This window comes from Cottoperca gobio, chromosome 3 (genome assembly GCF_900634415.1).
Source record: "Cottoperca gobio chromosome 3, fCotGob3.1, whole genome shotgun sequence".
In the NCBI taxonomy this organism is placed as follows: domain Eukaryota; kingdom Metazoa; phylum Chordata; class Actinopteri; order Perciformes; family Bovichtidae; genus Cottoperca; species Cottoperca gobio.
Window position 1 is genome coordinate 13,916,316 of NC_041357.1, and position 12,962 is coordinate 13,929,277.

The following is a 12,962-nucleotide window of genomic DNA, read 5'->3' on the forward strand; positions in this document are numbered from 1 at the left end:
TGTGTCTGGAGGGTATGGGGGTTGGGGGGTCAAAGGATCATGGATGTCTTACTTAAGGAAAGTGACAGTCCAATAGGAATCATTGTTCAAAAGATCAGCCAGTTCAAATAGCTCACCAGCAGCGCACAGAGTAAACTGGCTAATTATGACCCATCTTGCAGATTCTTTAGGAATGTTGTGTCCTGAATCTCCTGAATCCTGAAACAAACTAGAATCTCAGGACAGTCCTCCCAGTTGAAGGCTCCATTACCCCACCACATGCCTACATTAGACTTTTTATGTGATTAACAATGTTTAATAAATGGAATGCGTAGCTTTAAGGAAATCAGCTCCTTGCCATGAGGCTCTGGGCCACAATTTATCTATTTAATATAAACGGGTAATGGTTTAAAGTTGACACTCTACTGGCCTACTCTCGCTTTACTCTCTGAAATTAAAATACATGTAATGATTATTTTTAGGATTACTTTTTAAGTCCTTGTGACTGAGTGTCTTTAAAGGAGATGTTAGTCACCCTTTTTGAATTTAAATGGGATTGGTCCTGTCTGCGTTATATTACGACAGACAGCTTTTAATATGTGATTATGTTGTGTGACATATTTTTAGTATGTTGTTTTCTGTGATCATTTTAATTTACGTTTAGTGTCTTTGAGTACCATGAAAAGACACATAGACAAATACCCTTGGATAAACTAGCATTCACTAAAGATAATCCTTAACTGTTTTTCCTGTAGTTAGAGAGATCATAAATACGACTGGTACCCAGTGCAAGAACACATACTCTTATCTTTACTTTAGTACAAGTAGCAATATCACACTGTAGAAATACTCTGTTACAACTACAAGTCAAAATATTTGCAATGTGGCCCAATTCTGTCTGCAAGACACTTGATTTAAAGTTCCTCATCACATTTAAATGTTCAATGGAAGCTAAAGCGTTCATCATGTCACATAAATGTTCTGAGCAAAAAAAAGGTTTTATTTGGTAGTAGGCTATTTTACTCGCCGCTCTTCCAAAGCAAAAGCTAGTCAATAATGCCACATGTGATAGAGCAGTGGTGGACAGTAAATACATTTACTCAAGTGCTTTACCTAAGTGCAATTTTGAAGTATTTGTACTTTACTTGAGTGTTTCCATTTTCTTGCTACTTCGACTCCACTGCAATTCAGAGGCAAATAGTGTACTTTTTACTCCACTACATTTATTTGATAACTTCAGTTACTTTTAAGATTCAGATTCAGATTAGTAATGTTTTTTGGCTACAAAATGAAGTCAACTAATAATTTACTATGTATTATTTATAGGTTAAGATAACATTTTATTGATCCCTACTCGGCAGTATAGTAAAAATTAGCTCCTCTTTTACCATCAGCAACATTAAAGTGCATCAATAATTATAATACAATAACATATTATTCTGGAATGGGTCGTTGTGTAGCCGCGAAAGGGCTGTCCCATTTCTGAGACTCCTACAAATGCAGCCGACAAATGCGCCCTTCTTTTCCCGGATTTGGAGGACACATCTGATGGATCCTTCACGGCCGCACGTATTCCAAGATTCATTGCGCGCCCAGAGAAGTTCCTTTCTGATGAAAAAATGCAGTAGCGGCAAATGGATATAGGCTACTTGTAAGTACTTGTAAGTATGTAAGCATTGGGTTTCAACTCGCTCGAATAGCTAACGATACAAATGTTAAAAAACCAAAGAACCCAACATCACAGTTATGCTAAAATTAAAAGTTACGGGACGTTAGCGGCGATGCTATTATATTATTATTACCTGCTTGGTTTTCTGGCAGTTGAATATCACTTAAAATGTTCAGTGCAATCGTGGGGATTAATTATATATATTATATTATTTCTAATATGTGTACTTATTTTCCTACTTAATCTGCTTTTATTTAGAGGTGTATAGCTAAACGTACTTACTTGTTTTAGGGAGACAGAGGCAGAAGAGAGGAGAGCAAGGAGGGGATGGAGAGGCTCTTCTCTTTGCTGGAGAAACTTGTAGACAAATTTGTCATCTCAACGGGGGCGGGGGCGCCCCCCAGGGGGCCTTCAGAGAACGTCAGGGGGCGCTGGTAGCTATATTTGAGAAAGTTCATGTGTTTTGGGGGGGCGTTTGTTTTATAGCAGGGGTGGGGAACCTCCGAACCATTTGATCTGGCCCTCGAGGTAATTCATAAACACACGCAAAAAAATAACTAGAATAAAACGGGCGACTGACAGAAAGTTGCTTTTTCTGCACAGCATGAAAGAAAGGTGAAATTAATGGGCGGTGTCTTAAATGTATTGGCAGAGGTTATGAGTTCAATAATTAGTATGGCCCTCGAAGGATGTTGTAAAAAATAAAATAGCCCTTGATAGGAATAAGGTTCCCCACCCCTATTTTATAGACTCTGCTATATTGTTAAATCTGAGATTTGAAAAAAAAGAGCCAGGCAAAGTCCTTGTATGTGTAAATGTAATAATTTAAGAATAAAACTAATCAGAATTAATGGTAACAAACTAACGCTCTGGTCGGGACTTGGACCAGCAGCAGACTGTCTGCTCGTAGGAGCAGAGCTAACATCTGCAGAGCTAACATCTGCATCACTGCTGCTGGATGTTTTGCACCTTGTAGTTCTCAACTCTCCTTTCCTCCGCTGTGTGAGCCCCGCCCTTCGTGAAACAGAGGAGAGGAGAGGAGAGAATGCATAAAACAGCAACGCAGTAGACACTGAAACGTGCACATAAACTAGATACATAACATAAGTGTTTAGTTTATTTAATAGCAGAGCACCTGTTCAATGTGAAAAGTGAGTTGTGATTTGACGCTATATAGTATATAAAAAACAAAAAAACAGGGTTCCGTTGGGGGGTCAGCGCCTCAGACTTGTTCTTTTGTTGGCTGCTCGTTTATCCTTGAAACACTTAAGAGTGCAACTTGTTTCGCATTTCTGAGGCTGCTGTGTTTAACACCAAGTAAATGTATGACCCGTTTCTGATTGGCTGCAGTCTATGACACCGATTTAACGTTTGAATCTCAAACTTCTTACCGTTGCATTTGAATGCAATTGAAGGTAAAAACAACAACAAAAATATTTTTATAATATTTATTATTTAGAAATGTTATTATGTAACTTCAATCTCAGAGAATTTGAGTTTTTATAATAACATAATATAGCAATCTAATGATAAGAAAAATAATATAAGAATTTAAATACATAATTAATATAATCAATATGTAATATAAATAATAAATACTAAGAATAATAATCATAATAATACAAACAGAATAATAATAATCAACATTAAAATTCAGGGGAGACAATTAGCATACATTTTATTTGATGGGGGGGGGGGGGGGGGGCAGTAAGGGACTTGGATAATGGATGGGGGGGCGCTGGCCCAAAAAAGGTTGAGAACTACTGAGCTACTGTAACGTAGATATTACAATTGTCATTATGTGCTGCAAGGTTTCAAAATAACCATTGTTACATTAATATGTATAGACAACATGTATTAATAACTGATAACATTGCTTAACTAATAGTGTTATTTGACTGTACTCATAAGTATACACTTGTTCAGCATGCCATGTTTATGCTCATACGTAGATGAAGCTATTGTTACCGTTATTTCCATGTTATCTTTAGATGAGCACTAAACCTAAAAGCCACAAGGGCATGGGAGACGGAGAGTGGATGGTGCGGCTGAGGGCATTTGCCAGCTCTGGGGTTTAGCCTCCTAGGTCGGCAATAAACCAGCCCCAAGTCCAATTCAGTGGCTAGGAGGTCCCCCAGCCCTTCTCCTCCTCCTCATTCCTCTGTGAGGACCCCCAGCCCTGCTCCATCCTCTGTGAGGACCCCCAGCCCTGCTGTTAACACCAGCCTGGCAGTAGGCTCTGTGAGTACAGTGTCTATTCATGGGTCTGTCTCTGTTGTAAGACATCTTTGGTGTAGCCTTTATTTATGCAATAATAATATTAGTTTTTGTCTTCCAAACAGAATGTGTCGGGAGGACTTCAATTGGCTACTACTGGGGCTGCAGCTTCATTCTGGTTGCCGAGTAAAATGCGCCAGACAATCCCTTTGCAGGACCAAAGGTGGATTTCCAACACCCTCTTTAACTCTGGCAAACTGCACCTAGATTTGAAGCTGTGGTACGAGCCCCCTGTCCCAGCCTTCATTTATCACCAGACACTTACGCCCGACCGCTTCTTCACCCATCTAGACAGCTGGACATTAGCATTGTGCTATATCTGGTGCATTTATTATACACTGTCCCTGTTTTAAATAAATAATTTAAATGAAATGGGCATTTCAGGTATGCTTGTGACATCTGTGTCATTCAGTTGCTTCGGGACCGGACCCTCAGCAACATTCCAGCACGACTGGTGAAGAAGCTCAGGGAGAGCCATGGGGAAGAATGGCTAAACCAGTTGGCACACTATCTTGGAGAGTGTGCTGACTTGTTTATCGGCCCATTCTCTTCCAAGTGGTCTTCCAAGAGCCCCCTGAGCCCACCTACATCCCCACCAGTCGCTGGCTGCTTTCTGTGTACAGCAGGGACATCCTCTCCCACATGGACCATATTAAGGCCAGCATCACCTCCATATTTAGTTCCATCTTAAAGATGGACTCAACCAAAAAGGTAATACATAAACTTACTGTGTATTGGATTTCCATGTACGTTATGCTCTCCTATACATAGTAACGTTGTTGTCAGTGATACCATTACTTATATTATAAATGTGTGCTGTGTAATACATCTACATAAACTAACTGCTATAGATAATGTGTAAAAAATGCGTAATCTTAAACATTACTGTTGTCACATTCAAGATCACAAAAAAGCTGGCCACGGCAGAGGGACAGCTCTCTGGGTGACCTCCATTGGCAATGAGGTCGGCCAGATCTTAATCCGGGACTGGACATGATGGCATTTGGTGTGATGGAGCGCTATCGCCAGGCAGCTGTTCCACCCTCAGTGCTGCTGTATGTGGACTGTGGCTGCTGTGTGAGTGAGGGGACGAGCAAGCTGCAGAGCAGGTTTAGTAAGTGGCCAGATGTCCACATGCGGCTGGATATCTGACATTTCATGAGGAGGCTGGCCGTCGGCTCATCCCCTCTACCCCATCTTCATGGGCTGCCTCTATGCATGCATCTTTGAGTGGGATGCTGGGGACCTCACTCTGTTGCGACAGGCAAAGAGAGCCAGCCCTTACTGATCATGTGGTGGACATGAAAATCAGTAAGACGGAGCTGAGCCAGTACTGCAGCGGGAGGATGCGTGGTAAAGAGGCCACTATCAGCCTCATGGAGCAGCTGCTGCAGAGACTTAGGGGGGCAAAATGGGAGAGACCTCATGGGCGTGCCACTGCTGGACCAGGTGCGCATGGAGCATATTTGGCATGTGCAGAGACGCCACGTTAGGTGCATCCAGGGTGTGGCAGGTGTGCACCTGTACACTGTGATAGGAACAACCACCAAGAGTGGCGTCGTCCTGACAAGGTTCAGTCTTTCCACCTCCACCTAAACTAATTTGTATGTTTTTCTTTATGACAGCATTATTCAGATTAAAAAGGAAAACATTTTTCATTAATATAAATTATTTAGTTGTTTTCCCAGGAACCAGTGCAAATGCACTGAATTTCCAACTGTACCTCCTGGAAGGCCTGAACAGGTGGAACCAGGATTGAGGGACTGTTGCGGTGACCAGCAAGCAGTCATGTCTCCTCACCTACTCTGGGGATGAGCCCAAAGTGTCAACACCAACAGCCTGAAGGTGTTTGGCTGAAAATGTGTGCCGACCTTTAGACCACCTGCCAAATACACTGACATATATAATTGATATCTGGCTACATAATACTTTTGGTGTGTGGGTTTTCAGTGTTCCTACTTAAGTTCAATGAGGCTTTATTTGTATCATTCCCATTGATATTAATATATCTCTGTTATTTTCCATAGGAGAGCTGCTTGGTGTTGAGTACCTGCTGAGTCAGACTGGAAAGCCCCTTAAAATCAACCAAGACTCAGGAGACTGAGAGCATGTTGGAGGATGTGGATGAGGGTGAGGAAGGAGAAGAAGACAAGGGCTTCGAGGAACATACAATGTCAGGTCTCCTCGATGACCCAACCTTGCCTTGTTCCTCCTCTGAACCACTCTCCTCCTCCCAGCCTGCTGCATCCTCTCTGCCTGGTGCCTCCCAGGCTACTGCCACCATGCCGCAGCCAGGTGTGTCCTCAGCACTTGATTCGGTACCTTCTGATGACTCCGGGGCATATAAATACATAATTATTTGTAAATAAACAAAATCACTGTATCTGTCCTTTGTCCCATCTCACTGTTGTCAAACTTTGTTGTTCATCTCTGTTACTTTGTGCAGGCTCTGGATGACTCTGGCATGGCAGGCATGGACAGCTTGGCAGAGTGTCTGGTGGAGCTGAGAAATCCACCATCCAGTTCAGGTCTCCCAAGAAGAGGCAGGAGTTCACTCCAGGGGTGGAGAGTGTGAAGAGGCACGCACTCACCACCACTGTTCCGCTTGTCCAGTGGCTAGATTGCTGCCGCCTGATTGAGACCATCTTTGTCAGGCTCTGTGACATCCACCAGCAGTCCCAAGAAGAGGAGGACTGGCACAGTGTCCAGATGGGATATCATCCTGAGACTACAGAAAAATCAGGTGACACATTCTGGCCAACGGGACAGTTATGCAACAGACCACCCTACAGCTGGTGGACGTGAGCCACACCACTCTGGTACAGTGGTATAACAAAAAGGTGAAGAGGGAGGACAATGCGGTGGTGATGCAGGGGCTGGCATTGTCCAGCCGCCTATCTGTGGTGGCTGACCCTCTCTCCCCTGCTAATGTGTGCCCCCCATGTGCACCCCCCCATCCAGGCCTGGCTCACCAGTACCACTTGCCTGGCAGCACCGTGGGTCAGGCAAAGTTAAAGAGGAAGGTCTCACCCACAGTTGCAACACCAGCATCTGTGAAGTTGCGTCCTCAGTGGCAGCTCTTCCCTGCTCCATCCTCGGGCCATGTTTGCTCCTGTGACCTCACAGTGTTAGAGTAGACCAAGGATGTAGTAAAGACACATGCACAAAATGCAAAATCTCCAGTACGCAGAGCACTGCCGGCATTAAAACCAAAACATGAAGCCACCAAGAAAAGAGCTAAAACACCAGATTACCAGGAGCTGGAGAGGAATTGGATTCAGCCAATCCAATCACCAGAGAGGAGGAGAGGTGTGAGGGCTCCCTGGACAGACAGACCAAGAGCAACAGAGAAGCCAGTAGTAAAAAGGGAATGGAAATATTTTCATAGTGAAGACTTGTGTGTAATGCGGTTTAAGTGCGCTAACCAAGAAAATACTTCACATTACCTAATTAGAGAATCAATACCATTTCCCTACCTTTAGATCACAGTAGTGTAATTGACATATGTTAAATGGGACACCGCGATAACTAAGACACTAAAACTAACGCATCTAGAATTGCAAATTAACATTTGCAACCGACACAACACCGAACCTTAACCAAAGATCCTAAAAACGAACAAACAGACAGAGTCATTTGAAAAAAATGTACCCATCTGGGAAGAGGAGCAGCTACAGCAGAGGAATGTCAGCGGTTTCTGGAGAGGCCTGAAAACCATCTCTGGGTACAAGGAGCCAGACTCTCAGCCAAAGGGGGACCTAAAGTGTGTGAATGACTTAAACATTTTCTTCGATAGAGTTGATCAGTAATGCGGCCTCCCCCGGCTCATTCACCCCTGCTGCAACCCTCATTGTACTTATCACCTGTCATCTCCACCCTGCCACCTCCCTCAACCCCCAGCTGTCATCAATTTCACACATCCACTCTGTTTCCTGCTTTTCCACCCACTACCTGCACTTTGTTCCTCACACTCAACCAGCTGAGGAGTGAGCTCAGAAAGTGTAAGGCAAGAAAGTGTAAGGCAAGAAAGGCTGACTTTACCCTCTGGTGTCATAGGTACCACCTCTAGCTCAACGCAGGGAGGACCACGGAGCTGGTGGTGGACTTCCGAAGGCTGCCATCATTCTTCCTCAACACCAGTGAATGTCCTGGGAACGGACATTGAGATTGTAAAATCTTGCAAGTAAAAACCTCAAGTTGTACTGATTACTGTCTTACATAAATAATGGTTAAGATGTGTTGAAATATATTGATACTCACAAATGTTGGCATTGTGTGGTGATGGAAAAAAGTAATCCATCTAAAAGTTGTCAAATTCTGGCAAAAATTCACAAAAAAGATTTGCATAAATTAAGCGTAATTAACGGAAAGAGATATTTGTTAATGTGTTGATTTTGTTGGCCAGTTAAGCTGTCCTGGTTTAACCTTTTACAAACAATAATTAACCAAAGAATTCAAGGTTAAGTTAAAACACATAACTTATTTTGCATGTTTAAAATAACCTGCAGACATTTGAACAGGTAATTATCTTGGTAGTTAAAACGGTAATGACCGAACAACACAAAACTAGAATAAAAATAAGCTTGGTAATGCTGATGATGGGCGAAACTGATGAAGAAGTGTTAAGACAGAAGAAAAGCCCATTTTAGCCCATTTACTATAAAAACATTTACTTTGCAGACATGTAGAGTAGACATGATGTTGTAACTGTAAAGCATGCAAAACACTAGCATGATTATTTCTAATTTACCAACATGTACTTTCAACACTGTAATTCTCCAATCCGTGCCTTGAGTGAGCACAGTGCTCTGAAGACTGTCACCTTGTTTGTCTTGGCGTCACTGGGGATTCCCTTAGGGATAGACTGGAACGCTGAGGCCTCGTCCAGGTAGGACCTGTCATCATCTAGCAGCAGCATCTCAGTGCATCCAGCTCTGAAACAACAGTCACACTGTCACTGTACACAGTCGAGTTAGGCATCAGGACAAGAACATTTAAGTTTTGGTCAGGGGCCCTTACCATCATCCTGGGCAGTTAATGTGATGCTGTGCTTAGTAGATCCAGGAGTGGGAGAAAAACTTGATCACTTCCCTGAGTGAACTTTTACAAACTTTTAGTTTGTAACACCTGTCAATGGTGCCATATTTAAGGAGCTGTATTGGCGAAAGTGTCCAAATGTAAGTTGTGGAGTGAGACTTAATCAATAGAACTATGTAGAAAAATGTACTGTTGCGTTTCAGGACAACTCACAGCAGGCTCTGTGGCGCATCATGTCATAAAGGAGTGTCTAGTGACTCTGAGATATTAGTATTACAGTAGCCAGAGTGTTACCCTCATGTCAACAGTTTATATACTGTCAAACTTCATCATTATGTCTGTTAATATTCAAGATGTGGAAGAGTATGGACGATCCATCATTGAGAATGTGGAAAAAGGAGCTTTTGGTTTTTATTGGTCTGGAAAGACTAATTTAAATTGTTGTGACCTTATGGCAAGCGGAAATACTTTGTTCAGCTCTGATATCGGTGCAAGTTGTGTGTGTGTGTGTGTGTGTGTGTGTGTGTATGTGTGTGTGTGTGTGTGTGTGTGTGTAGACTCTGGACTCAAAACGTATGTATTGTTACTGTAATGTTCCTTTGATGTGATGTTATAACAAAAGGAAATTAACCTAGTAAAAAATAACATTGAAAAATAAAGTGGTTTTGTCCATCAAATGCTACGAAACTAGGGGGGAAGATATGCAAATTAACACTTAACACAAAGCATAGCTGTGGCTGATGGAAATGTTTCAGGTATTTGGTTATAAACCAAAGTATTAGACACATTGAAATGTTGACCTGATGATGGCACTGGATGTAAAGATGAAAAAGTGTATTTGTTGGGGAATAATTATCAAAAGTTGATTATATTATTCTACTCTTTGTATTTGTGGTCATAAAAGTGTTTCTTACAGTTTCTGTATAAGCTAAGGATAAATATTTGGTAATTAGTATTTTGATTAAAAAGATGACTGCAAGTGTTGTACACATTGTATCTCTGGTGACCTCCACTGTCTAAAATATATCATGTGCTGGTGATAAAGCATATCTTCAATCAAGATTGAAAATGAAAAAAATAAAAGTATTATCTCTGGCTCCTTTCTCTGGGAAAAGAAATGCTAAAGTAAGCCTTCAATTGCGCTTGATAACTTCATAGAGTTGGTAGGCGACGGGAGCAGCGAAAGGTAGGGGTGGTGACTTAACATGAAATCCCCCATAGACCAGACGCAGAGGCTGCATCCTCCAAAGGCTTTTGTTGTTTTGTTTTTAACGGGAAAACAGATTACTTCACGGTCCCCCAAGTGTTAGGCTCCTACCAGAGTGAGTCTAATTTACACACAACAACCCCTTAAACATGTTAGTTAGAAAGTCCAAGTCAAGTCCCAAGTCAGGTCTCAGTTTATGTCCCTATATGGGCAAGTTCAAGTCAAGTTACAAGTCTTTTGAATACTTGTAGTGTATCTCAACACATGTATTAAATGGCTATGCTCTTGTGAATTGTGACATTTCACCTGGATTGCTGCTTTATTATGTATTCCACTAGAACCATTTTAAGTTAAATCTATGCATTTTTTTTGTCATTGGATAGTAGTGACATATGTAGGCTGTTTATATTAGAGAGACCAGCGAAGTCAATTAATGCATAGCCCTAGTAATTACATTTTCACGATGAGTGGTTATACAAAGCCTGCCAAATACTTTTATATTTCAAAACTTGAGATCGGAATTTTCATCATTTTCATTGTTTTCATGTCATTTCAAGTTTTTAGAGAGTCAAGTAAGTTACATTTGAGGGCAGGTTAGTCCCGTTCTCAGCTCTTCTATTAGTCTGACTTGACTCAATCCTACTGCCTTGTTTAAAAGTCACAATCATTTTGAGACACCCCCAATTTGTTTTGGTAGGGAGCAGGGTTTTCTGTTGAGAGAATTTGTCATTTCAACTATGACAGTGAATCTGAGTTGGATTTCATCAAATTATGAATGCTTTGTTGACAGAATCTGAGCAGTAGCTTCAGTTGAAGGAGAAATATTGCAGTTGAGACTGAAACTAGACAACATTAAAAGACTGCCCTCTAGTGGAGAGATTATCTCAGTGCACGTTGTTCTGATGGGGAGGAAATGAAGTGTCACACAAAAGGCCTTCCGTTTCAACGCAATCACATTTATTGGCTTTTTTTCTATGCACAGTTACTAAGCAGCCTGATGAGCTGATAAAATGAATTAGATATAGAATAATGGACTTTTCACAATGTTGTAACCCCCCACCCCAAAAAATAAAATAAATAAATAAATACAAGATTGAAGGTGGTGCACAGCTCCAAAATATACAAAGGCTTGGAAATAATCATGTAAACTTTGAAAAAAAAAACTTTTTTCTTTTTATTGATTTATTTTACAAAAGAAAGAATTTGAAACATTTTTTTCTTTAAAAACGTATTTACAGGTTTATACAAAAATACAAAAAAGATTCAAATCTGTTAAGTCCTAGCTAGTTTTAAACATGGAGCCTCTTTTAAATAGACAGTTACACTGTGTCTTCAACGTCTTTATTTTTTTCAGTTCTCTGTCACATATTTTAAAGTCTGTTTAGTGTTATTCCATACTGCAAACCTTTGAGAAAAATGACCCAGTGGTTGTTGTCACACTTGTCTTTAGGGCAAAATTGCGTGCAGACATTTGAAAACAAGTTGGGGCCAAGAATCTATTAAAATGATAGATTCTTGTTTTGTTCCCAAACTATTGAGGACTGAGGTTCGAGACGGACTAAATTAATGTTAACGAGAGTCTGCATGGCAACCTCACAGTTTGTTTTTCTAATCAAATTGTGTCAGTCAATAATCTATCCACTGCTTTTACAAATAAAGGAAACAGTCTTAAAATACCTCTATAGCATCACTGCCAGGTACAGTACGGAAAAATCCCACTAAACAAATTGTCAAATACCTTTCGAGTATTTTTGTTTATAAACTTTAAATAGCATTTCACAGTCAAATTGCATTTTTCATGTAATACTGTATCACCTTTACTAATTGGTTCATTGTAATTATTCAGTAATAATGGTTTGTGGTAATCAAAATATTTAGCTATGAGTCAAAAGTAAAGACAATAATGACTTTCTGATCAGATCAAACTAGGTTTTGGGTGTAATAATGGATATTTTCTATTTCCATTTCTATGTTTTTTTTGTTTGTACATTTTTTTATCCAAAGCGGCTTTTCCAGATATGCACTTTAAAACTAGATCAGCAGTTTCTTCTGGAAAATATTTCTCTCACTCCCAACTTTCACAGCTCCAGCAAGACTAGGACCCAGCACCAAAAATGTTCAAATTCTCCATCCCGACAGATTTCATATCATTTTCTTTACAGTCTCTTATACGTATGATTGTCCAGTGAGTAGATATACAGTACAAGATAAACCCCTGTTTGTGATCACGACTATACAGAACAGAATTAGCCAGACAGTTTGTACATCTATAGAACACACTATTGAACTTGAACATTTGAACGGAAAATACAAAATCTTTTCTCGTGGTATGGAGACATCCCTCAGATAAAAATAATGATATGGTGGTGTCCTTTTCTTTTCTTCTTCTTTTTTTTCTTTACTTATTGCATGCGATAGAAAACACAACAAATAAAACAATGAACAGGAACAAGTGCGCTTCAGCAATACGGGTATGATGAATGTAAAATTCTAATAATCATTTCACAGCTTTTTACCCTCTCCATCTTACACAGTGTCAGTTCTGCAATTCAGATTCGCTGAGTATCAAACAGTTGTGGTTTTGTTATGTCTGCCTGTCTATCTGTCTGTCTGTCTGTCTGTCTGTCTGTCTGTCTGTCTGTCTGTCTATCTATCTATCTATCTATCTATCTATCTATCTATCTATCTATCTATCTATCTATCTATCTATCTATCTATCTATCTGTCTGTAGCATTTACAATAAAACAGTAATATGCTTGCTGAGGTATTCACAGAATACAGTGAATGGTTTC